The sequence below is a fragment of the Somniosus microcephalus genome, chromosome 26, assembly GCF_052327205.1.
Source record: "Somniosus microcephalus isolate GS21.2 chromosome 26, FLI_Smic_1.0, whole genome shotgun sequence".
In the NCBI taxonomy this organism is placed as follows: Eukaryota; Metazoa; Chordata; class Chondrichthyes; order Squaliformes; family Somniosidae; genus Somniosus; species Somniosus microcephalus.
Genome location: NC_141012.1, coordinates 2,816,694 through 2,842,429, shown reverse-complemented (window position 1 = coordinate 2,842,429; position 25,736 = coordinate 2,816,694). Strand labels below are relative to the sequence as shown.

General features: G+C 42.6%; 1 protein-coding gene and 1 long non-coding RNA gene across 3 annotated transcripts in view; one reads left to right on the top strand and one right to left on the bottom strand.

The window, feature by feature from the left end:
- cbl (Cbl proto-oncogene) overlaps window positions 1-25,736 on the top strand; it is a 170,815-nt gene that overhangs the window by 103,947 nt on the left and 41,132 nt on the right. The gene's annotated exons all lie outside the window — the stretch shown is intronic.
- Window positions 1,883-25,113, bottom strand: LOC147100217 (uncharacterized). The gene is made up of 5 exons (XR_015073691.1): window positions 24,322-25,113; window positions 11,333-11,383; window positions 8,016-8,095; window positions 2,358-2,513; window positions 1,883-2,077 (listed from the first exon to the last, which is right to left on the bottom strand). It is a non-coding gene; the product is annotated as an uncharacterized LOC147100217 (long non-coding RNA).

Genomic DNA, 25,736 nt, shown 5'->3' with positions numbered 1-25,736 from the left:
GCAATCCTGTTTGGCAGGCAAGGATTGTCAGTTCCTCGAGTACACTGTCCACATCTGTCTCTCTGATAACTGGGCCTGTGCCAATTGCTGCAAAAGTTGCAAACCGCCACTGGACCAGTTTTATTATTCATGTTACTCAATGGACTCGACCCTACTACAGCTTCCATTATCCATTTCCCAATGATGTGCTCTTCTGTTGCATTCACTGTAGTTCACAGCAGTATAGCCGGAAGCCCAATATCTTCATAAGAGTCAAGTCATGGTTTTGAGACCCAAGGTTAAATCCCCACAGTTTTGATTGTGTTTGTTCCGGTTTTATTTTTGGTCCTGCTGTTGCCTGGAACCACCCACATTTTTTGTGTTTGTGTTTGTTTTATTTAGGAGGGGAGGAAACTAATGCAAGCTGTCTACTGATCTGGGCCCATGTAGGCAATATCTGTAGTAAATTAAGGAGCCTCCGCCATTGTATCGGATCCATGTGCCTGGAGAAAACATAGCAAGACAGAGGGGGGAAAATGGAGAAAGTAACTTCATTTAGTATTGTGAGGATATTACGAGCAATCTTGTGTTTGATAGAGAGAGAAAATGGAATATGAGTGTAAATTAGCAAGAAATATAACAACAGATTGTAAGAACTTTTACAAGAATGTAAAAAGGAAGAGAGTAGTAAAAACAAGCATGGTCCCTTAGAGGCTGAGACAGGAGAACTTCTGTTGGGGAACAAGGACATTGAAGTGACCGTAAATAAATATTTTGTATCTCTCTTCACAATAGCAGACACAAAATGTATACCAAAAATAGTCGGGAACCAAGGGGCTGGTGAGAGTGAGGAACTTAGTCATTAATATCAGTAGAGAAAAAGTACTTTGGAAACTAATGGGACTAAAAGCCGACAAATCCCCATGACCTGATGGACTACATCCTAGGGTTCTAAAAGAGGTGGCTGCAGAGATAGTGGATTCATTAGATGTGATCTTCCAAAATTCCCTAGATTCTGGAAAGGTCCCAATGGATTGGAAGGTAGCTAATGTAACCCCACTATTCCAGAAAGGAGGGAGAGAGAAAACAGGGAACTATAGGCCAGCCTGACAATGACCATCTCCAGCAAGCAAGAATCTAACCACCGCCCCTTGACATTCAATGGCATGACAATCACCGAATCCCACACCATCAATATCCTGGGGGTCACCACTGACCAGAAACTTAACCGGACCAGCCACATAAATACTGTGGCAACAAGAGCAGGTCAGAGGCTGGGTATTCTGCAGTGAGTGTCTCGCCTCTTGACTCACAAAAGCCTTTTTACCATCTACAAGGCACAAGTAAGGAGTGTGATGGAATACTCTCCACTTGCCTGGATGAGTGCAGCTCCAACAACACTCAAGAAGATCGACACCATCCAGGACAAAGCAGCCCGTTTGATTGGCACCCCATCCACCACCTTAAACATCCACTCCCTCTACCACCGGCGCACCGTGGCTGCAGTGTGTACCATCTACAAGATGCACTGCAGCAACTTGCCAAGGCTTCTTCAGCAGTACCTCCCAAACCAGCGACCTCTTCCACCTAGAAGGACAAGGGTAGCAGACTTATGGGAACAGCACCACCTCCAAGTTCCCCTCCAAGTCACACATCATCCTGACTTAGAAGTATATCGCCGATCCTTCATCGTCGCTGGGTCAAAATCCTGGAACTCCCTCCCTAACAGCACTGTGGGAGTACCTTCACCACACGGACTGCAGCGGTTCAAGAAGGCGGCTCACCGCCACCTTCCCGAGGACAATTAGGGATGGGCAATAAATGCTGGCCTTGCCAGCGACGCCCACATCCCATAAAAACGAATAAAAAAAAAAAAGGTACAGCAAGCAATTAGGAAGGCAAATGGCATGTTGGCCTTTATTACTAGAGTTAGAGTACAAAAGTAAGGAAGTCATGCTACAATTGTACAGGGCTTTGGTGAAACCACACCTGGAGTACTGTGCACAGTTCTGGTCTCCTTATCTAAGGAAGAATATACTCGCCTTGGAGGCGGTGCAACGAAGGTTCACTAGACTAATCCCTGGGATGAGAGGTTGTCCTGTGAGGAGAGATTGAGTAGATTAGGCCTATACTCTTTGGAATTTAGAAGAATGACATGAGATCTCATTGAAATATTTAAGATTCTGGGGGGGATTGACAGGGTAGATGCTGAGAGATTGTTTCCAATGGCTGGAGAGTCTAGAACTAGGGGGCCTAGTCTCAGGATAAAGGGTCGGACTTTTAAGGCAGGAACTTCTTCACTCAGGGTTGTGAATCTTTGGAATTTTAAATAAACATAACATATTGGGACAAACGTGCAGAATGGTTCTCCATGTTACCTGTCAGGGTTGCATTTTCGACTATGACTGTCCGAAGACACTACAGCTGTGATCCATCCGCATCCAGATGGGCCAAGCTTCTCACGCAGCAGTGGCTGCAATGTGCTCGCTGTCCTGTTTTGTCCATTTTCTTGATGGTAGATGGAAACAAGGGGGCTGAATTGAAGGAGTGATGTTTTGTTATTATTCTTCAAGATAAAGAATATTTTTTTAAATGGCATTTAAAAAAATCTCTCTAAAATTAACTGCTCCACAAATACTCCGTTCTGGCCAAGGAGTTCTGCTTCTGCATGTGAACCTGTAATGTTTTCCTCCCTATTAAAGTGAATGGGTGGAAGATTTTGTGGCCTTGTGAGCACGTAAGCATAAAATCCTGGCCACTGTTTCTTCTCCACCCCATAGTGATTGAGGAGGGGGAAATATCCGTAAACAAAATAGTGCAGAAATGTAGTGACTTTTTTAAAAATAAAAAATTCTAAATAACTTGGGAATAAAAAAGCTTCAGGATTCGAATTCATGCAGCTGAAGGGAAGCGTCTTTGTATGATTACAGTTGATGTGGAATTCACTTAAAATAAGACTTTAAAAAAAAGTCTTTCAAATAGAAACCCTTGTTTTAGGTAGGCTGCAGTCAAACCTCCTTGAGGTCATCTGATATCCCAAGAATCATATACTAAAGACCTTTAGTTATACCTCTTGTATATTTAGGAGTGGAGGAGAGTGGCGAGGGGTGTTGAGCCACATGTTGTCTTGACTGTCCACGTTCCTCATTTAATTCTGATACTAATGTCAGTTTTTGATTCTTAGGGTTTGAAATCATGCTGTGTAACATTGGGAACAATTAATGTTAATGTATTTGTATGAAATTTCATTATCTGAGATTTTAACAAATGTGTTTGTCACTAATGTCGCTCAACCCCTTATTAAAATATCGCAATGTGTAAAGCACTAGCTACATTCTCCACCAAACTCATTATTAGATGGCACAAAGTGGGTAAAGAAAGTCTTGGGGGTCTGGGAATTTAAACCTGCTTCTATAGAATTATAGAATCATGGAATATTACAATACAGAAACATGCCATTTGGCCCATGAAGTCTGCACTGGTGCTTTTCTTCACAATAGCCACCTAGTTGAATTTGGCACTCTTTCTTGTTTGCTCCTTGTGTCCTTTAATATTCCTCTCTTTCAAGCAGCTAGCAATAGAATTTTACAGTGCAGATACAGATCATTAAGCCCATCAAGTTAGTGCCAGTATTTCCTCCAAGAGAAGGCATGCTGTGTAATGAGAAGTAAAAACCTACTCCTCATTCTTGAATCCCTTTGATCCACCACTGGCAGCTGTTTGGTCAGCAACTATATCCCTGTCCTTTGGTACTCTTCCCATAATCTCACTAGCTCACTGCCTTCCTTCCTGTATTTTTTAATTTGTTCTCCAATGTGGGCAACGCTAGTAAGACCACATTTATTCTCTAGTTGCTCTGATGCTTTGTAGCATTACAAGTCCACTACATGGTACAGACTAGAGTAGGTAAGACTAGGAAGGAATAAATTGTTCCAGTTGGATATTCATGGCAATCTGGCAACTTTCATGGTTATTTTTTCTTGGCACTAGCCCCCAAATTTATTGAATTCACTTTCATAACTTGCCATGGTGGGATTTAAACTCCCAACTTCTGAGTTGCTAGTCCAGTATCATAACCAGTACATTATCGTGTTCCTCTTTTCAAAAGCCTCCTTAAAACCTTTCATAGGGAACTGTGTTGCACAGTAGATTAGTCATTGGTCCTTCACCTCTGGGACCTGAGCTCGAATCCGGAATACGATCTCTTCTGCTGCTGGCTGTAAGGGTCCAATGTGGAATGAGTTTGGACAGTCTCGTATGAACATACAAAAAAAACAGGTAAAGACCAGCTGAACAGTTGATGTAACTTGTGCACACCACTCCCCCCGCTCACGCAGCCTCCTGGAAGAGGCAAAAATAATTTGGGCCAATTTAAGGGGGGGAAAAAAACTCCCAAGATTCCTCATTGACCCCCTGAAGGTGATCAAACAAGTCTCAGGAGACCAGTGTCTGGAAGCTGTATACTCCACTACCCACCTATCTTCTATATGCAATTATATTGGCTACTCTCAGAAACTTGTCCTGATCCCTTTTGAAGATAGTTGGCATGGAAAGTAGAAATGCCACTTCTTTTGAGGTTAGGCACATTGTTGAGGGAGTTGCTTGATACTGACACTTAAGTGGAGAAATCAACCACTCTCTCCTCTGGCATTGCCTCCCCACCCCCACTCCAAACTGCTGTCTTTATCCTTAAAACCTCTCCGGACTCCTCTGTCCTCTCCAGTTAAGATCCAATCTCCGACCTCTCCTTTCTCTGAGGTTATCAAATGTGTCATTGCCACCCAATTTTGTGTCCATCTCTCCTATCACTTCCTATTTGAATCCATTGAGTCAGGTTTCCATCCTGCCCACAGCTCCAAGACAGCCCTGGTCAAAGGTATTACAATATTCTGTGTATATGTATGCTGACCACTTCCAGTTTTACCTCTTTGCTACCACCCTAGTCTCTCTCACCATTGCTGTGCTATCCAATTGCTTGACTTGCATCAAGCTGTGGGTGACCTGAAACTTCACTTCAACATTGGCAAGATTGAAGCAACCCTTTTCATCCCTTGCCAGAAACTTTACACCTCAAGCTCCTGTCTCCATTCATTTTCATGACTAGTCACGCTCAACACTCTGGTGCACAACATTGATGTCTTTCTTAACCTTCAAGCCTGCCCTGCCTGTGATTGCTGGTCACCACTTACTCCCTACCTCTAGCATTGTTTTCAAAATCCTCATTTTTGCTTATAGGTCCTTCCATGGCCTTTCCCATTGTATATCTGAAACTTTTTTCATCTCTATGTCCCAGCTTGCTTCCACCACATTTCTGTCTTTGACCTCCTGTTTCTCCTCTATCATTGGATACCAAAGCCTTCAGCCATCACATCCCCAGCACTCTAAAATTCCCTTCCTAAATTCCTCTACCTTGCATATTTGTAGACTTTCAAAAGCGTTCAGTCCTGCCATCGATCACATTCCCTAGCCCTCTCCTCATATTCCTGCTGAGTACCTGATTTTTATTTCACCTTCCCCCCCAACTCAAGTTTATAAAGTGCCTTCGAGTGTTTTGCAAGGTTACGGATACTATGCAAATACAAGTTACTGTTTTGCACTGTTTCGCTCTTTAGTTTATCTTCTGACCCATGTACTAACTGGAAAAATGGGGTGAGATCACCATGTCGGTGTGCAGCTGTGGCAGAAATCCACAATATCCCATCCTGATAATGAGTGAGGTATGACTCACTTACATAATCCAGTGTTTACATGAAGTCCTACGGTGTTAGCAGGTTTTTAACATCATCTGGATCGCTAAGTTTGTATCCGTGTCTTTGCGTACTGATCTATGATCATTGTACATTACAGCGACACCCAAACTGGCCCTTTCCTCAAAAACGTAACAATTACAAAAAAACATTTGAAAGGGCATATCTATAATCTACTTTAATAATGTGTGCAACTTTGGAGGATTGAGTCAGTTATTAAACCATTCTTGAATCACTATTGTATTGCCGGGCAGAAATGAGGATTGTTGTGGTTGTAAATGTGACTGATATCTTTACACCAGATATCTTGTTTGTTCTGTCTCAACCAGCAGAAAAAAACTTATTTATTTTTCTTTCTTTTTCTTTTGGTTCTTTATGGTCCCTACATTCTTTGAGACTGCAGTTACTGTAAAACCTTTGAAATTTGAACATTTGCTTCACCAAAAGATGTCTGAATAAACCCATGTGACATCGTACATTGCTGTGCCAATCTCTTTGTTTTAAAAATGCTCTCCCCTTTCCTCCTCTCCTGAAGGTGCTGACTCATGGTGGGTATAGTTTCTTGTAGGTTTTTTGCAGCCCTCAAGTACCTTACCCAAGTGACCATTCCTCGCATGAACTCAGATGTCATATTGGATTGATTAACATGAAGGACTGAAGCTAAAACCTTGTCAGTCTGTATGACTGAGTATCACACCACATAATACATTTACACTGAGCCAACGGTGAAAGATAATAAAATGTCGGTGGATGTTTTCTCCAAATTATTCTATCTGTAGTAGCTGTTTGTGGTTATGTTGAAGATGCAGAGACATGCTGTTTTGGTAGAATAGTTCGCTGTGACTTAATTGACGGTGAAAAATCCACTACTTTTTGAAATCGTCAGGAGAAATCAAATGTTCAACTCAATCATCTTTTACTCTACTTCAGCATCTGGAGTTGCCACTGGTCCTCTATTTCTTTACTACATTCACAGAAATGGGATCATGTTCAATCTGTATACTAACTCCCAGCTCTATCTCTCGGTCACTTCCCTTGACTGCACGACTACCTCTGTGCTATCAGACAACACAACTAAGTAGATGAATGAAAAATTGCTCCAAATGAACATTGGAAAGACCGAAGCGATTGTTTTCAGTCCACACCTTAAAATCCACTTCCTTCCCACTGATTCCACCCTCCTCTCTGGCTGCTCACTCAGACTCTGTGAAACCTTGATGTCTCATTTGACCCAAAGTTGAGTTCAAGCCGTACCATTATCCATCGTGAAGACTGCTTGCTTCTGTCTTTGCAATGCCACATGTCTTCCACCACTACCTCACCCCGCTGCCGCCGAAACCCTTATCCTTGCTATTGTCCCCAATATCATCCTTGCCATCCTCCTCATCTCCCTGCCTCATGAACGCTAACTTATTCAAAACTCAGCCACCCGTATCCTGTCCCATTGCCTCAGTCCTCGCTGCCCTGCACTGGCTCCCTGTCCCCCAATGCATTAGATTTAAAATCCTTATCTTCTTCTACAGTTTTGACTTGCCTTTACTGTTGCAGCCTCCTCCACCCTTACATCCCTTCCTGCACCCTTTGGTCCTCCAACTTTGGCCTTTTGCACGTTCTCCCCCCCCCCCCCCCCCCGCTTTGGCCCACCATTGGCGACAGAGCCTTTGGCTGTCTCAGCCCTACTCTCTGGAACCCCCTTACCTCTTCTCCACCTTTAAAAGCCGACATAATCAAATCCTTTTGACCACTTCTCCTTATTCTCTCACCATAGTTTTTGTTCCTTTTTATTTTTCCCCAAGCTGCCTTGGAACATTTTTCCACATTTAAAGGCACTATGTAAATGCAATTGTACATGTTACACTTCCTCATATTTCAGACACTCAACTCACAGTGTGGCTAAAGCAGCCAATAATGGTAATTGAAACATGGTTTGATGGGATCTCAAATATGAAGAATATGTTCTGGCCAATGTGAGGGTTTATTCATTTTGATTTTACTTCCCTTTGAAAGATTTGAGTCATTTAGCTGTATTTACTAATTCCCTTCGATTCGATTCTCAGTTGTTACCCAGGAGAATTGTCTCCTCCTCCTTCCTGTGCCCCCGACTACCTGTAAGAAAACAACCCAAATGATGGTATGTGAAACTGCCCTTTAAAATACCTTTTCTCTCTACAGTTGTACGTTTGTACAGTATTTCCCATGAACAGACTTTGTTCCCCACAATCAGGAAGTGTGTAACTTCTGAGATTTGCTCTTTACAGAAAGTCATGTGACCAGGATCTAATAAGTTACCTGAAGGCTGTAAATTGTGTACTGAACTTTACAAAGGCTTGAAAATAGCGCGCGCGACCAGAGGCATACAGATCAAATAACTGTAATTAAACAGGATAATAAGACATTAAAAAAAGACGGTAATTACAGTACAAATCAAAAGTCTTCATAATTAAGTGTTCATTAGAGGTTACCGTACACTTATCCAAAGATTGTTCCCGCAGTAATTAGACAAAAGTATTCTGTTTGAACTAAAACGTTTAGAAATTCTGTATTTTTCCTTTGAAGTTAGGGCTAACAATCAAATTTAATCGTCAAATACTGAAATAAATTACCTTTAAGGTGTACAGAGCAAAAGACAGAATTAATCCGATAATTAAATCTCTGATTGCTCTCACGTAATGGTTAGTCATTTTTCTCATAGGAATTGTGAAGCACCGTCCTGTTTGGAGGCATATCGATACTATGAATTTTTGGCAAACTCAGCAGCCATTCCTACGTGTCACTTTTACCGTATCCAATGCATGTTTTTAATTATTCCCAAAATCAAAGCATAAGCCTTGCAGAGGCGAAGCAACCTACCAGCCATTTTGAAGAATTGCACAGCACCCATTTTGACCATTATGTTGGATTTTGCTGACAGTAAATCGGAGTTATAATGTAGGCCTTTTTCCTATTTTTTCCAATCCCAGTACACCTCTCCTTCACAACTCGCTTTCCTCTTTTCCTCCATTCTGTGTATGTATGTTTGTCTTCCCTACCCATCCTTTCGCTCCCCACCCCCTTTTCACTTGCTTACTCACTCTCTCCCCTCCTTGCTCCTATCTCTTCCCCCCCCCCCCCCCCCCCCACCACATTTCATGAATCGGAGTAAGTAAGGAACTATCGGGCAGCTATGAGTTTAATTTGTTGCATTCTGTCAGCTGTTGTCCTGGGGTCTACTGGTTGTCTGGCCTTTGTTTCTGCAGGACATAAAATCAAAAGGGTTGTGGTGGACATTTGCAGCTGTCTGGGACTGCTCAGTATTTTCCTTTGATTGGATTTGACTGCACACAGCCAGTGACTTCCAAAGGGACATGTTTTTTGAGGATATCCAAATGTAAAGTTTCAAACTTTGTGTGAATCCCTTCTCTGCTGTGTGCGTGTCTGTGTACATGCTGCAGAACACACTTGCATGAAAATCCTGGGGAGAGTGCAGGAGGAAGTTCATAGCTAAAAATATTCTGTGAAATCCAGATGTTGACGGACTGTTGAGCTGCTGCTGTAAATCTCTCGGAGCTCAGTGTTCATCGTTTTTAGGGAATTCAAAAAAAATGATTTTTAAATTCTTTAAACTCTGCCTGTGAGTTTGCAGAGCAGGGTATCTGTAGTTTTAATGTACTGACTACCAAAATGTTCTAATGTACAATGCTAGCAGTGATTTCCTGTTTCACTTGTTACCCGAGCATCTCAACAAGCACAGCAATGGTCTAATCCAGGAGTGTCCATCAGGTAAACTTAACTCATAGTTTTGTACCTTAATTATTACTCTAACTAATAACAGTGGATGCCCAAAGAGACTTGGGCGTTCAGGTATATAAATCATTAGAATGTCATGAACAGGTACAGAAAATAATCAAAAAGGATAATGGGATGCTGGCCTTTATATCTAGAGGACTAGAGCACAAGGGGGTAGAAGTTATGCTGCAGCTGTACAAAACCCTGGTTAGACCACACTGGGAGCAGTTCTGGGCACCACACCGTAGGAAAGATATATTGGCCTTGGAGGGAGTGCAACATAGGTTTACCAGAATGATACCCGGACTCCAGGGGTTAAATTACGAGGAGAGATTACACAAACTAGGGTTATATTCCCTAGTATTTAGAAGGTTAAGGGGTGATCTGATTGAAACTTTCAGGATATTAAAAACAGAACAAAAACAGATTATCTGGTCATTATCACATTGCTGTTTGTGCCAGGCCTTTCAGGAGTGAAGTTAGGAAACACTTCTACACACAAAGGGTGGTAGAAGTTTGGAACTCTCTTCCGCAAACGGCAATTGGTGCTGGATCAATTGTTAATTTTAAATCGGAGATTGATAGCTTTCTGTTAACTAAAGGTATTAAGGGATATGGGCCAAAGGCGGGTATATGGAGTTAGATCACAGATCAGCCATGATCTCATTGAATGACCTCCTCCTGTTCCTATGAACATCAGTGCAGTGACTGACAATACAGTAGGCTGCAGTTTAGAACACAGCAAGATTGGACATATTCACATAGGATTAATTTAAATCTAGAACAAACAGGAGGAAGTTGACCACAAATTAATTAATCAGAAGGACCATACATTTCACAATATAATGTAAATACTTTGTGGGTGAGATTTTGCCTGCAATCTGGTGCACATGATTTTAATCAGATTAAATGTACATGATACAAAAACAGAAAATGCTGGAAATACTCAGCAGGTCAGGCAGCATCTGTGGAGAGAGAAACAGAGTTAACGTTTCAGGTCGATGACCCTTCGTCAGAACAGTTCTGACAAAGGGTCATCGACCTGAAACTTTAACTGTGTTTCTCTCTCCACAGATGCTGCCTGACTTGCTGAGTGTTTCCAGCATTTTCTGTTTTTGTTTCAGATTTCCAGCATCTGCAGTATTTTGCTTTTGTATGAATGTACATATCTACTAGTCCATAAAACTGAAATTGTAATGATGTGGGTTATTTAATCCTTCACTGTCACTATTTTCAAATATTGATGTTTTAGAGTACATTTTCAGTTGGCATTCAAGTTGACATCCAGTATTGGTACAAAACCCAACCAAAATGGAATGAAGCCACCCCATATAGTTAACTTGTCTATCAAAAGGGTTTGAGTCCATCACACTTCAGGTGTCACATTTAGTTAGAGTTGTACTGCTTACGTGCACCATATTAAATCCGAGCAAGTGGAGCTCTGCAAATGTGTTCTTGCTAGTCTCTGATGCTGGTAACATTATAAATGACGCTCTCCTCCCTTCTCACCCAGAATGGCCTGGTCTTGTCTCCCTGTCTTCAATGTCATGGGAGATTGACTAGTGGGCTCCAGTGTCTGGAGACTAAAAGCTAAATGAGTTTGTTGCCAACCTGCACTATCATTTCTGGATACCTGAATCACCAAAGAGAACTTTTTCCGTCCATGATTGGCATGTGAGATTTGACGTTTGATGTTTTATCTGGCGACAATTGTCATGTACAGTGCACTCCTCAGTCTGCAGCAGTGTAGGAGAATGTAAAATAATGACAAAAAGTTGGAAATACATAATCAGTATCTGAAAGAGGAAGAGTAGAAATTTAAAAATCAAACATTTACCTACCTTTTTATATGTTGACATTTCTACCCTGTATTTCAGCACCTTCTCTTACATCTGTAAGAGAAATAAGAGTTAATGCTGTAGATAGAACCCTCAATTTGAACTGATAAATTCCTGTTTCTGTGTTATATTCCTGAACCTATCTCTGAGATTTTAAACTGAGGCACTGTCTGCGCTTTCAGGTGGATGTAAAAGAACCCATGGCATTATTTCGAAGAAGAACAGGAGTGTTCTCCCCGGTGTCCTGGGGCCAATATTTATCCCTCAACCAACATCACTAAAACAGATGATCTGGTCTTTATCACATTGCTGTTTGTGAGAGCTTGCTGTGCCCAAATTGGTTGCCGCGTTCCTAGATTACAACAAGTGCTTTGGGATGTGCTGAGGTTGTGAAAAACACTGTACAAATGCATGTCTTTTTCTTCTGATTTGCTCAAGGAAGAAATTGGATTGAAATACTTGACAATGCAGGTTTTGCATATTGGTAACTTGTCAAATGATTGTTAAGAACAATTTGTTTACAGACAGCTTCAGTATATATTTTTTTAAAATCCAGCATGTGTAGGCCAACAAAAGGCACACTGTCTCTAGAGTGTTGGTAAGATTTGAGCCAAATGTTGCAGGATTTTGCAATTCTGTTGCCACCTACAGAATTTAAAGCTGCTGTTCTCTCCACCCCCCCCCCCCCAATTCAGACATACTGGGGGTGAAATTGGGTGCCTTTGCACCCTCTGTTCGTGCCCCTGGGGGGGGCGCTAACAGGGCGCAAATGGCTTTGCGACCGGGCGCAGGAGTTTTGTGGTGACGCTACAGCAATGCGCCCTGATTTCCTTCGCCCGGAGATCGGGGCGTTAGCGCCCCGGACCCAAAGTTGACTTCCGCCCCCTGCAGCAGCGCCGGTCGAAAACACCGACAGCTGTTGGAGGCGTACATTGGGTAGCTGGCCGGGGCGATGATTGATTAAAGGCGAGGTGGCCGAGGTAAGTGGGGAAAAAAACTTAGCTTTCCTGTTCTAGTTTTTTCGCGGGTTTTTGCCTGCGATCGATCAGCCCGGCTGAGTGCCGGGCTGATCACGCGGGATCGCGGCTGCCTTGGTGATCCAGGTCGGTACTTTTTAAATTGCAGAGCCTGCAGCGATGGCCCTTCCCTTTAAGGGAGGGAAGGAGCCTTTGAACGTGGCAGCGCTGCACGGCCCAGTGTGGAACACTGCTGAAGTCTCCGCCCTGCTCTCCGATGTTAGTGTCCTAAGAAGGAAGTGGAGTGCTTGAGCACGCCACTTCCCTCTTGGGGCACTAAAACTCAATTTTGCAGTCGCCAGTGCTAAAGTTAGTGCCCAGGTGATGTTAGCGCCCCAAAATGGTCGATACCGAATTTTTCTCCCACTGTTTCTCAGATCTTAATTCAGTCGACTCCTGTTTTATTTTTACCCTTTTTATTTACCTGCTTTTATAAAAAAAAAGGGATTTTCCTCCCCCCAATTGTTTTTCCTGCATCATTCTCTAACAAAACTGAGGAGCAAAGTGTCTGAATTGAAGCAGGCAGGGTGCAATCACTAGGCCCATTGTGCAATAATATTCTGATCTAAAAGTTGGGTTAATGTTTCGGATAGGACCCTCAATTAGAACTGCTACATCCCTGTTTCTGTGTAACCTTCCTGTTCACAATGTGTGAACTGTAGAATTATAGAATAGCACAGCACAGATGAAGGCCATTCGGCCCATTGAGTCTGCACCAGCTCTTTTGAAGAGCAATCCAGTTAGCCCCACTCCACTGCCCTTTCCCCATAGCCCTGCAATTTTTTCTCCAAGTATTTATCCAATTCTCTTTTGAAGGCGACTATTGAATCTGTATCCGCCACCCTATCAGGCAGCGTGTTCCAAATCCTAACCATTCGTTGCATAAAAGAGTTCTTCCTCATGTCGCCTCTGGTTCTTTTGCCAATCACCTTCAATCTGTGCCCTCTGGTTATCGATCCTTCAACCATTGGAAATATTTACTCGATCTAAACCCTTCATGATTTAAAAAACCTCTATCAAATCCCCTCTTATCCTTCTCTGCTCTAAGAAGAACGACCCTAGCTTCTCCAGTCTATCCACATAACTATAATCCCTCATCCCTGGAACCATTCTAGTAAATCTCTTCTGTATCCTGTCCAAAGCCTTCACGTCCTTCCTAAAGTGTGGTGCCCAGAATTGGACACAATACTCCAGCTGGGGCCGAACTAATGTTTTACATAGATTTAGCATCACTTCCTGGCTTTTGTACTCTGTGCCTCTGTTTATAAAGCCCAGGATCCCATGTGCTTTATTAACTGCTCTGTTAACCTGTCCTGCCACCGTCAAAGATTCGTGCACAAGCACCCCCGGGTCTCTCTGTTCTTGCACCCTCTTTAAAATTGTACCATTTAGCATCTATTGTCTCTCCTCATTCTTCCTACCAAAATGCATCACCTCACACTTTGCTGCGTTGGAATTTCATCTGCCATGTGTCTGTCCATTCCACCAGCCTGTCTGTCGTCTTGAAGTCTGTTACTATCTTCCTCACTGTTTACTACACTTCCAGGTTTTGTGTCATCAGCAAATTTTGAAATTGTGCCCTGTACCCCAAGTCCCAGTCCCCAAGCATTAATGTTTGTCAAAAACAGCAGTGGTGCGAGTACTGAACCTTTGGGGAGCTCCACTGTATACTTCCCTCCAGTCTGAAAAACAGCCATTCACCACAACTCTTTCTGTCCCTTAGCCAGTTTTGAATGCAAACTTCTTCTGCCCCTTTTATCCCATGGGCTTCAGTTTTGCTAACAAGCCTAATATGTGGTTCTTTATCAAACGCCTTTTGAAAGTTTATATACACAACACCACTGCACTGCTCTTATCCACCCTCTGTTACCTCATCAAAAAACTCAATCAAGTTAGTCAAACACGATTTGCCCTTAACAAATCCGCACTGGCTCTCCTTTATGGTCCATGCTTGTCCAAGTGGCTGTTAATTTTCTCCCAGATTATTGTTTCTAAAGGCTTCCCACCACTGACGTTTGACTGACTGACTTGTAATTGCCAGGTTTATCCTTCTCTCCTTTTTTTGAACAAGGGTGTAACATTTGCAATCCTCCAGTCCTTTGGCACCACCGCTGTATCTGAGGATTGGAAGATAGTGGCCAGCGCCTCCGCAATTTCTACCTTTACTTCCCTCAGCAACCTAGGATGCATCCCATCTGGACTGAGTGACTTATCCACTTTAAGCACTGCAAGCCTTTCAAGTACCTCCTCTTTATCTATTTTTATCTCATCCAGTATCCTGACGACCTCCTCGTTTACCATAGCTTTGGCAAAGTCCTCTTCCTTGGTAAACACTGATGCAAAGTACTCATTTAGTACCTCAGCGATGCCTTCTCCCTCCACCAATAGATCTCCTCCATTTTGGTCCCTAATCGGCCTCACTGCTCCTCTGAATCTACTTAGGGAACAATGTATTATTGCGAGAGGCCAAGTTTGGGGGAAGTAAAGGAATTGTAAAAGGAATTGCGGCAAGGATTTGATGGGCTGATGTGGTTGGGGTAATTTGCTGGATGTTGGTTTGAGTAAGGTCAGGTTTAGGAGCTAATGGAACAAGCTGATTTCAGTATGTTGTTAGCAGTCCGAGACTGTTGGTTGTTTGGTACTCGGGCTGTATAACTTGAAATCTATAAAGTTGCGGGGCCATAAATTTTCTTTGGACAAGGTACTCTTTATCCTCAATCACCAGTAGAAATATTGTAAATCATCATCTCCTCGTACTTCAGCCACCAGCAAATTTTCATACAATTCAATTCAATTCAATTCAAATGCTTTATTGGCATGAAAGTTTACAGAGAACCATATTGCCAAAGCTTACATTGCAAAAAGGTACAGTTTTCTAACATTCTGTAGGTGTCAATCGATTTGACATTTGTTGGGTACATACAATATTACTTTTAAACAATATTAATTTTAAACAGTCTTTGTACTTCATTTGGTACGTTCAGTATTAATTTTAAACAGTCTTAATTTTAAACAGTCCTCAGGTTGTGACATGTTGTTACATATTTGGCCCCAAGGTATGGTCTGTCTCCTTCTCCTAAGACTAATCTCAATTTTGACAGATCATCCAATTCCTTGAAATCTGGGGTTGTTTGGCTTAGCTTGTTGAATAATATGTTTCTTGATGTGTTGAATTTTTCGCATTTTAGGAGGAAATGCATTTCTGTTTCAACCTCGCCAGCCAGACATTGATCGCATATTCTATTCTCTCTAGGCTGCCAGGATTTCTTGTATCTGCCTTTTTCAATTTCCAGTTGGTGGTCGCTTAGTCTGTACCTGGTGAGGGTCTGTCTCTGTTTTGTGTCTCTGATGGTCGTGAGGTAGTCTGCCAGTTTATATTCTCTTTTTAGGGCCCGGTAGCATTCTAATCTGCTTTGGCTTTCGGTTATTTTGTTCCAATGTTCCAGGTAGGTTTCTTTGCATTTTTTAATGATTTGGTTCACTCGGATTGGTGTTTGGACGGCTGTGTTGGTCTGGGGCTGGTCAGGGTCCGGCTGAGTACTTAGTTTCAGTAGCAGCTGACTCAGGGGACTCTTTTCTGGGTTTAGCTCTTGGGTCTGAAAGGCTTTGAAATGAAGGGTGTCTGGGGAGCTAGATTTGAGGTGATTTAGGAAGTTTAGTGCTCGTTTTTGGATGTTTATTATCAGTGGGTATCTGCCTAGTTCGGCTCTGCATGCATTTGTTGGCGTTTTTCTTTGGGTGCGAAGGATGCTTCGGCAGAATTCTGCATGTAGGGCTTCTATTGTGTGTTTTTCCCATTTAGTGTAGCTTTGGTGATTTAGCGGGCCCCATACTTCACTACCGTACAGTGCAATGGGCAGGATTATGCTGTCAAATATTTTGAGCCAGATTTTGATTGGGATTTGGATGTTGTAGAATTTTCTTTTTATTGCATATAGGGCTCTTCGGGCTTTTTCTTTTAGTGCATTCACTGCTATGCTGAAGCTCCCTGATGCTGTAATAGTTAGACCAAGGTAGGTGTAGCTCATAGTGTGTCCTATAGTGGTATCACTGAGGGTAAACTGGTATTTGTTTTCCTGACATCTGGGCCTTTTTTGAAAAATCATGATGTTGGTTTTCTTTAGATTTACTGTTAGAGCCCAATTTTGGCAGTATTTGTCGAGTAGGTCTAGTTGTTGCTGTAATCCCTGTTCTGTGGGAGACAGCAGAACCAGGTCGTCCGCATAGAACAGGGATTTCACTTCTCCATCCAGGAGACGGAGACCTGGTGACTCGCTTTGCTCCAGCATGTCTGCTAATTCATTTATGTATATGTTGAACAGGGTCGGGCTCAAATTGCAGCCCTGCCGGACGCCTCTTCTCTGGGTGAAGAAATCGGTGCGTTTGTCTCCAATTTTGACCCCGCATTTGTTTTTCAGATACATTGATTTAATAAGGTCATAGACTTTGCCCCCTATTCCACACTGAAGAAGTTTATAATAGAGCCCTTCGTGCCATATAGAGTCAAAGGCTTTCTTGAAGTCGATGAAACAGGCGAATATTTTCCCATTTTTTGTTTGGTGTATATGTTTTCCAATGAGGGTGTGAAGGGTATAGATATGGTCGGCTGTGCGGTGTTTTGGAAGAAAGCCTATTTGTTTTTTTCTGAGGATATTATGTTTGTTAAGAAAATCAAGTAATCTACTATTTAGAATACTGCAGAATAACTTCCCTAGACAACTGTTGACACAGATGCCGCGGTAGTTATTTGGGTCTGATTTGTTTCCACTTTTATATATGGGGGAGATTAGTCCTTGGCACCAGATATCGGGAAAACAGCCTGAGCGTAATATGATGTTGAATAGTTTGAGTATCGCACCCTGCATCTCCATATTGCTGAACTTGAGCATTTCATTTTTGATGTTGTCTGGGCCACAGGCTTTCTTTAGGTGGAGAGATTTTGTTTTTGTGGCCAGTTCTTTCCATGTGATTGGGGAGTCTAGAGGGTTTTGGTTGTCTTTAATTGTTGCTTCTAATGTGTGGAGTTTTTCTGTGACCTGATGTTGACTTGGGTTTGTTTCGTTTATTGGGATGTCTTTGTAGAGGTTTTCAAAATGTGTTCTCCAGATGTCTCCATCTTGGATTGGTAATGCTTGCAATTGTGTTGTACTCAGGTTATTCCACATTTCCCAGAATTGTTTTGGATTGGTGGAGTTTTCAATTTCTTCGAGTATTTTGTGGGTATAGTTTTGTGTTTTGTTCCTAATGGTGTGTTTATATCTTTTGAGGGTTTCATTGTATCTAGTACGTAGGTCCGGATTGTTTGGTTGGTGATGCTTTTGGTTTGATATTTTTCTCAGGTCTTTTCTGGCATTTTTGCATTCGTGGTCAAACCATTTCTTATTTTTATTTTGTCTTTTGTGACGCTTCCTCTTCTGTTTCACAAGGTCGGCTTTTACAGCTGCCTTCATGGAAGATCATATTTATATCCTCTATGGCCATCTTTACACCATCTCTGGTGATCTCGTATGGGTTTTCTTTAAATTTTGATATTTTACTTGTGAGATCAGGTGACATTAGTGCTGTGATGAATTTTTCTCCACTGTCTGGGGCCCATCTGTATATCTGGTTTATTTTATGGAGCTTACTGGGTTCTTTTTTTGTGTCTGTAGTTTGGGCAGAAAGTTTAAGGTACATATTTATTTGGTTATGGTCTGAGAGGGGGGATTGCTGCCTGACAGTGAATGAGTTGATATCGCAGGGGTCCAGGTCAGTGATTGTATAGTCCACCACACTAGACCCAAGAGTTGAGGAGTATGTGAGTCTCCCTAGGGAGTCCCCTCTGAACCTACCGTTAACTATGTACAGGCCTAAGGCTCGGCAGAGTTGCACTACCTCCCTACCGCTTTTATTTATTTCACGATCAAGGTTGTTCCGATTTGCGATGGCTGGTGTGACATCTAAAGGGGTCTGGCCAAACACATGGTTGTTTCCCTGTGGGTCTATGAAGTCAGGTTCACAACCGGTCCTTGCATTTAGGTCCCCACATATTATCACCTTTCCTTGGGCCTGGAAATGGCTGATTTCCATGTGGAGAGTATCAAATAACTCCTCTTCGAAATATGGCGATTCTATTGGAGGTATGTAGATCGCACATAAGTAAACATCTTTTTTTGCTATTCCTATATTTTTATCTAGTTTTAGCCATACGTGTGATTTTCCCTGTTTTACCGGTGAGATGTGTTTGTCCAGTTCTCCCTTATACCACACCAATATTCCCCCGGAGGTTCTGCCCTTGCGTGTTTTAGTGTTCTTTACTGAGGGCACAATGATTTCATGGTACATTGGAGGACAGTGGGTCGGCACGTCCTTTTGGCACCATGTTTCTGTTAACACAATTATATCAATGTCTTTTATAGCTTTTAGGAATTCAGGGTCTGTACTCTTCATCCCAAAAGTTGAGGAGCGGAGGCCCTGGATATTCCAGCAGCTTATGTGGAAAGAACGCATTTATATAGTTCAATAAAACGAAATAAAATGGACCTATTTTGTGGGATGAGTGTGGAAACACTATTTTCATGAGCGCAGTCACACCATCTAGTGGTGAAAGTATAACAACAGTAAGTTACTGAACCGACCAGGATCTTTCTGTTTGGGGCAGAATTTGCAGAGTGCTGTACCTGGAGCTTAGGATCCTGATAATATTTAATCAGTTGTTATTAAAAGTTGAATTTAAAAAAATCATTTTTGAAAGCTTTAAATGCTTCCATAGAAAGTTAATTGCAGAAGACTGTGAAAGCAGGAATCTTCCAATAAAATGATCTTGTTTACTTTTGGACTGCATTTTGGCAGCTGAAGACTCAGTTGCTTAGAAACTTTAGTTTTGGAATATAATCTCTGAACTGATCAAGGAGATCATTCCTTATGAGGGACTCATGACTCCACAATGTGCAGGAAGCTGATTTGTTGAGTATCACAAAACAAACACTATATAATTTTTTTTTACCTAATTTGTTATGTTGGCTAACATGGTGCAGAGTGATAGTGTGGCAAAGAGCTTTATTTATAAAAAAAAAGGGTTCAAACACTCTTTATATGTCTAGAGGGCAGTAACTAAAATTGACATAACCATTACAGGAAATTTATCAATGCAGTGATAGTTGTACTTCCCAAGGGAATATACATACACTGGACAGACTAGATTTATAATGCATTGGGGTCAGAATAAACAGGAAAAAATGGCTGTAATTTTCTTAAACAACCTGATCAAAATCATTCCTCTCATCCATTCCTGTCAATTGATTTAAATGTATAAACCTTGATGGAGGGCTAAGGCTGATGACCCAGGACAACCTGAAGACTGAAGAGTAGGTGAGGTAAACCAAGTAGTAGTGATTAGATGACAGCAGTCTTGGCTTTTTAAAAACCTGTACGTTTATACAACAAAGGGAAGACTAAAGACGGTTTTGTCTTGTTTACATTGTGAGGTCATATTCCATCGTGTGATGCGGCGTTACCACTGTGCTAAGTGGGGCAGACTAAGGACGGATCCAAGAGTCCCAAATTGGATGTCCATGAGGTCCATTAGCAGCAGCAACAGAATTGCATACCACCACAATCTATAACCTCTTGGCCTGGCACATCCCTCACTCCTTGCTCATCAAGCCAAGAGACCAAATCTGGTTCAATGCAGTGTGTCGAGGGGCATCATTAGGCATACCTTAGAATGAAGTGCCAACCTAGTGAAACTACTGCGCAGGGCTTTTTAAAAATTCGTTTATCGGATCTGGGCGTTGCCGGCAATGCCAGCATTTATTGCGCATCCCTAGTTGCCCTTGAGAAGGTGGCGGTGAGCCGCCGCAGTCTGTGTGGTGATGGTACTCCCGCAGTGCTGCTAGGGAGGGAGTTCCAGGATTTTGACCCAGCGATGATGAAGGATCGGCGATATACTTCTAAGTCAGGATGATGTGTGACTTGGCGGGGAACTTGGAGGTGGTGGTATTTCCATGCGCCTGCTGCCCTTGTCCTTCTAGGTGGAAGAGTTCGCGGGTTTGGGAGGTGCTGCCAAAGAAGCCTTGGCGAGTTACTGCAGTGCATCTTGTAGATGGTACACACTGCAGCCGCGGTACGCTGGTGGTGGAGGGAGTGAATGTTTAAGGTGGTGGATGGCGTGCCAATCAAGTGGGCTGCTTTGTCCTGGATGGTGTCGAGCTTCTTGAGTGTTGTTGGAGCTGCACTCATCCAGGCAAGTGGAGAGTATTCCATCACACTCCTTACTTGTGCCTTGTAGATGGTGGAAAGGCTTTGGGGAGTCGGGAGGTGAGACACTCGCCGCAGAATATCTAGCCTCTGACCTGCTGTTGTTGCCACAGTATTTATGTGGCTGGTCCAGTTAAGTTTCTGGTTAATGGTGACCCCCAGGATGTTGATAGAGGGGGATTCGGCGATGGTAATGCTGTTGAATGTCAAGGGGCGGTGGTTAGACTCTCGCTTGTTGGAGATAGTCATTGCCTGGCACTTCTGTGGCGCGAATGTTACCTGTCACTTATCAGCCCAAGCCTGGTCGTCGTCCAGGTCTTGTTGCATGTGGGCATAGACTGCTTCATTATCTGTGGAGTTGTGAATGGCGCTGAACACTCTGCAGTCATCAGCGAACATCCCCATTTCTGACCTTATGTTGGAGGGAAGGTCATTGATGAAGCAGCTGAAGATGGTTGGGCCTAGGACACTGCCCTGAGGAACTCCAGCAGCGATGTCCTGGGGCTGTGATGATTGACCTTCAACCACCACAACCATCTTCCTTTGTGCTAGGTATGACTCCAGCCAGTGGAGCGTTTTCCCCCTGATTCCCATTGACTTCAGTTTTACTAGGGCACCTTGATGCCACACTCGGTCAAATGCTGCCTTGATGTCAAGGGCAGTCACTCTCACCTCACCTCTGGAATTCAGCTCCTTTGTCCATGATTGGACCAAGGCTGTAATGAGGTCGGGAGCTGAGTGGTCTTGGCGGAACCCAAACTGGGCATCAGTGAGCAGGTTATTGGTGAGTAAGTGCCGCTTGATAGCACTGTCGATGACACCTTCCATCACTTTGCTGATGATTGAGAGTAGACTGATGGGGCTACCCGAATGCTAAATACCAAAAGCAGCAGGCTTTAGACCGAGCGAAGCGGTCCGACAACAATGGATCAGAACAAAGGTCTGTAGCCCTACCACAACCAGTTCAGAATGGTGCTGGAAAACCAGGCAACTAACAGGCAGAGAAAGCTCCATGAACATCCCCACCCTGAACCCTGGTGGAGCCCAGCACGAGTGCAAGCATCTTCAGACAAAAGTGGATGATCTTACTCCCGAGTTGACTCTAGGTGGCATTAAGAAGTGGCTGAGTGCACTAGACACAGCTAAGGCTCGGAGCCTTGACAATATCCTGGCTATAGTGCTGAAGGTCTGTGCACCAAAGCAGCTGCCCTCCTAGCCAAGTTGTTCTAGTACAGCTATAACATTGGCATCAACCCAACAATGTGGAATATTGCCCACATTTGTCCTATTCACAAAAAACAGGATGAATTTGACCCAGTCAATTATCGTCCTATCGACTTGCTCCCAAAGATTAGTAAAGTGATGGAAGGAGTCATCAATCGTGCCATCAAGGAATATCTCCTCACCAAATAACCTGCACACCGACACAGTTCGGGTTCTGCCAGAACCACTTGGTTCCATGGCAGCATTTGACTGAGCGTGGCACCAAGGAGACCTAGCAAAACTGAGGTCAAAGGGAAATCCCTGCAGTGGTTGAAGGCATACCCGACACAAAGGAAGGTGATTGTGGTTGTTGGAGCCATAGCCCCAGGATATTACTGCATGAGTTCCTCAGGGAAAGGTCCTTGGCCCAGCAATCTTCAGCTGCTTCCTCTATCATAACACTAAGAGAGGGACTGTTTGCTGATGATTCCACAGTGTTTAATTCTATTCACAACCTCTCCAATAATTAAGCAGCCTACAAATGGACTTGGATATGGGAACAGGGCAGGCACATGTGATTAGGACTACTGCTCATGTGGAAGATAAACACCAACACGGACTGGTTGAGCTGTACGGCCTGTTTCTGTTTTGTAATTTCTAGTGTCCCTTCTGCCGCTTGGGCTGAGCTGTGTGAACTTACCATAGACCGAGTGTTGAACCTGGGACCTTGCATGTCTGTGCAGCTGAGTCGCTCACTCAATAAACTTGCTGAGGTGCCAAGGGAGTGAGAAGCTTGTAAGGACGTTTTCCAGTTTGCTCGGTTGGATTGGTGTAGACTAGGTTGTGAGAACTGGCACAGAACCAGTATTCTAAATGTTTCAGTTTCTGAACCAGTGTTGCAGCTCAAGAATCTGGAAGCTGTACTTGAAAAACTGAGTTTCTGGAAAACGCTGATATTCAGAATCAGTGATTTCAAAAATTGGAAAATCAAATTGTAATCTGGAGTTTGGGTTCCTTGATGGCACAGAACCCTATATCTGGCAATAGGGGTGATCAAAGGTGTGTTGCAGAGAATTGGCAGCATCCATTTCTCTCCAGTCTTTATGCCAGTCTGCATCACTGCTTGGAACAGCCTCAACAGTGAGGCTTGGAAAGTCTAATTTCTGTCCAGTTGGAATCAATTGTGAGGGAAACTTTAAAAATGCTTTAAATGTAAATAATTGCTCCTGTAAGCATCTAGCCTAGTTGGGTCTGCATGTGTCCAAATCAGCTGAAAGTGTAGAGGCGATAATAGGCATTTTGCAACTGCTGGTGCCCTGTGGCCAACTTAGGAAATAGGGCCAGACTCTAGCTGGGTAACAATACGCAGTTACAATCTCCTCGGCCCACCTGTGTTCTAAATGAAAGAACTACTCTGTTGGAAATAATTTAAAAAAAATACAGTCTATTCTTAATTTGAATTTGCTTAATTAAAAAGCTACTGGATAATCTGAATCTTTAAAGAAAGAAACCGCTTCAGTTAAAAGAGCAGACTGTATCGTGGGTGAGTGCCCGAGCCTAATTCTCGCTCAATGTCCTGTATGCATTTTATAAACCAAACTATGGAGTTAATAGTAATTTTATTCTGTTTTAAGTCCATTTTTCTTTCCTTGGCCAACACTTGTTGCTGGCATTGGCCAGGGATTGTGTAGTTGGTGCATGGTGTTCCCATTAAAGGATTTACTAATGGTGAACATTACCAAGTGATTAAACAATTTAAATAATATTTGACATTTTCCAATTTGTAGATTGCTGATTTTAGAATTGCAGTCGCATTCCAGTCTTTCTAGCAATACTTGACCATTGTATGCGTCATGTGCAAAAGTATATGTAAAATATAATTCAATTTATCTTTTTCATTGTGTAATCCATGTGCCCGAGCCTAATTCTCGCTCAATGTCCTGTATGCATTTTATAAACCAAACTATGGAGTTAATAATTTTATTCTGTTTTAAGTCCATTTTTCTTTCCTTGGCCAACACTTGTTGCTGGCATTGGCCAGGGATTGTGTAGTTGGTGCATGGTGTTCCCATTAAAGGATTTACTAATGGTGAACATTACCAAGTGATTAAACAATTTAAATAATATTTGACATTTTCCAATTTGTAGATTGCTGATTTTAGAATTGCAGTCGCATTCCAGTCTTTCTAGCAATACTTGACCATTGTATGCGTCATGTGCAAAAGTATATGTAAAATATAATTCAATTTATCTTTTTCATTGTGTAATCCATGATTTCTTCCACCCCAACCCCCACCCCCTTGGTCTTGCATCATTGTTCCTGCAGATCGATAGTCCCCCTGCAATACGACTATTGGCCAGCCACTTGGGGGCACCCGCGACTGCTCAGGCTGAAATTGCCGGTCTAATTTGACTCTTTGCCATTCACCCCATGTACCTCTTCTCCTCCTCCCCCCCCCCCCCCCACACACACACACACACCTTGCAGGAGATGCTCGAGCCTCTGCTTGTTGCTTTCCCTTCAATGCTACTTACATGGAGAGCTGAGTGTTGTGGGTGAGTTGAACCTGCACCTTCCTAATCGATGGCACTCTGTGTCGATGGCATCATGCTGCCCTGAATGGGGAGGGAAAGAGTGAGAATATCAGCCAGCCGAGGTCATAAAGAACTTGAAACTGATCCAAAGCAGCCAGAATGGAGTGCTAACATGGTCATATGCTCATTCAAATTAGCAATTTCTACGACAGTACCCTGTCTATTAATATAGTTCCAGCTGTGATTTAGATTTTAAGATTTTCTTCACTTTTTTTTAATCAGTGCTCCTGAGAAATTTACTGGTGCTGGAAAGAAAGGGTTAACAACAGTTGGTGAAAAATAGATTCACTCGAGTCTGTCTTAAAGTAAAAGTACACAGTTTATTAACAGAACGTTCTGGGAGAAGAACCATAGACCCCGCGGTCTAGTGGTCACCTTCTCACCGTTACAGTGATATTGAAACTTCTTTTATACAGGCAAAACACTACACACACATGTGTTCACACAATCACGTTCCCCCAGCAACAAGGTATTGAAACTTTACACAAATGTGTTCATCCAATCATGTTCCCCCAGCAACAATTCTCTTGTCCTCATCCAATCACGTTCCCCCAGCAACAAGGTATTGAAACTTCTTTTATACATTATAGCAAAATATTACACACAGGTGTCTTCAACCAATCACGCTCCCCCAGCAACAACTCCCCTGTCCTCACAGGAATGATATGGAACCGTCTAGAACTTTGGGCGGTTTTTTAATAGTTAATTACAAAATGGGCAGTTTTGCAACTGCCAATTACTGTAACTCATCAATACACACAATTTTGATTCATCTACTTTGCATTATAGAATAGTAGAATTACATTAATACATTCAAAGGGCTTCCAGCAAATAGTTTGCAGAAGGCTGTACCACTGAATAATTGTGAAATATTTAGTGTTTCCCACATTCAATAACTGTTCAACAATAATGTCAAGCACAATGGTTTTAATGGGAGCAGACACAAACAGTTAATTCCTGCCCCGTCTTAAGCTAAGTTTGTTTTGTCTTGTGCCATTGTTTCTTATTTACAAGTTCACTTCTTACAATACATTCTTTAACTCTTTATGTTGCTGCTTTAAGCTATATAATTTTCACCCTAGCAAACAGGAAGAGGAAATGTTGACTAATTTTAGCACAAGGTCTGGTAAATATGGGAATGTATGCTTTGCAGCTTGACCATTGACCTCAAAAATTCACTTAATTTCTTAGAAAAACTAGTTCCACCCTGACCTTTTAAGGACTTAGTTGGGTGAGGCTGGGCAGTATTAATCATACATTTCCTACCCAGATATTTCAATAGAAAAAGGAAGGACTTGTGCAGCTTGTAACATAACTAGTTAGAAGCCTTTAACTGCCACTGCTTTACAACATAA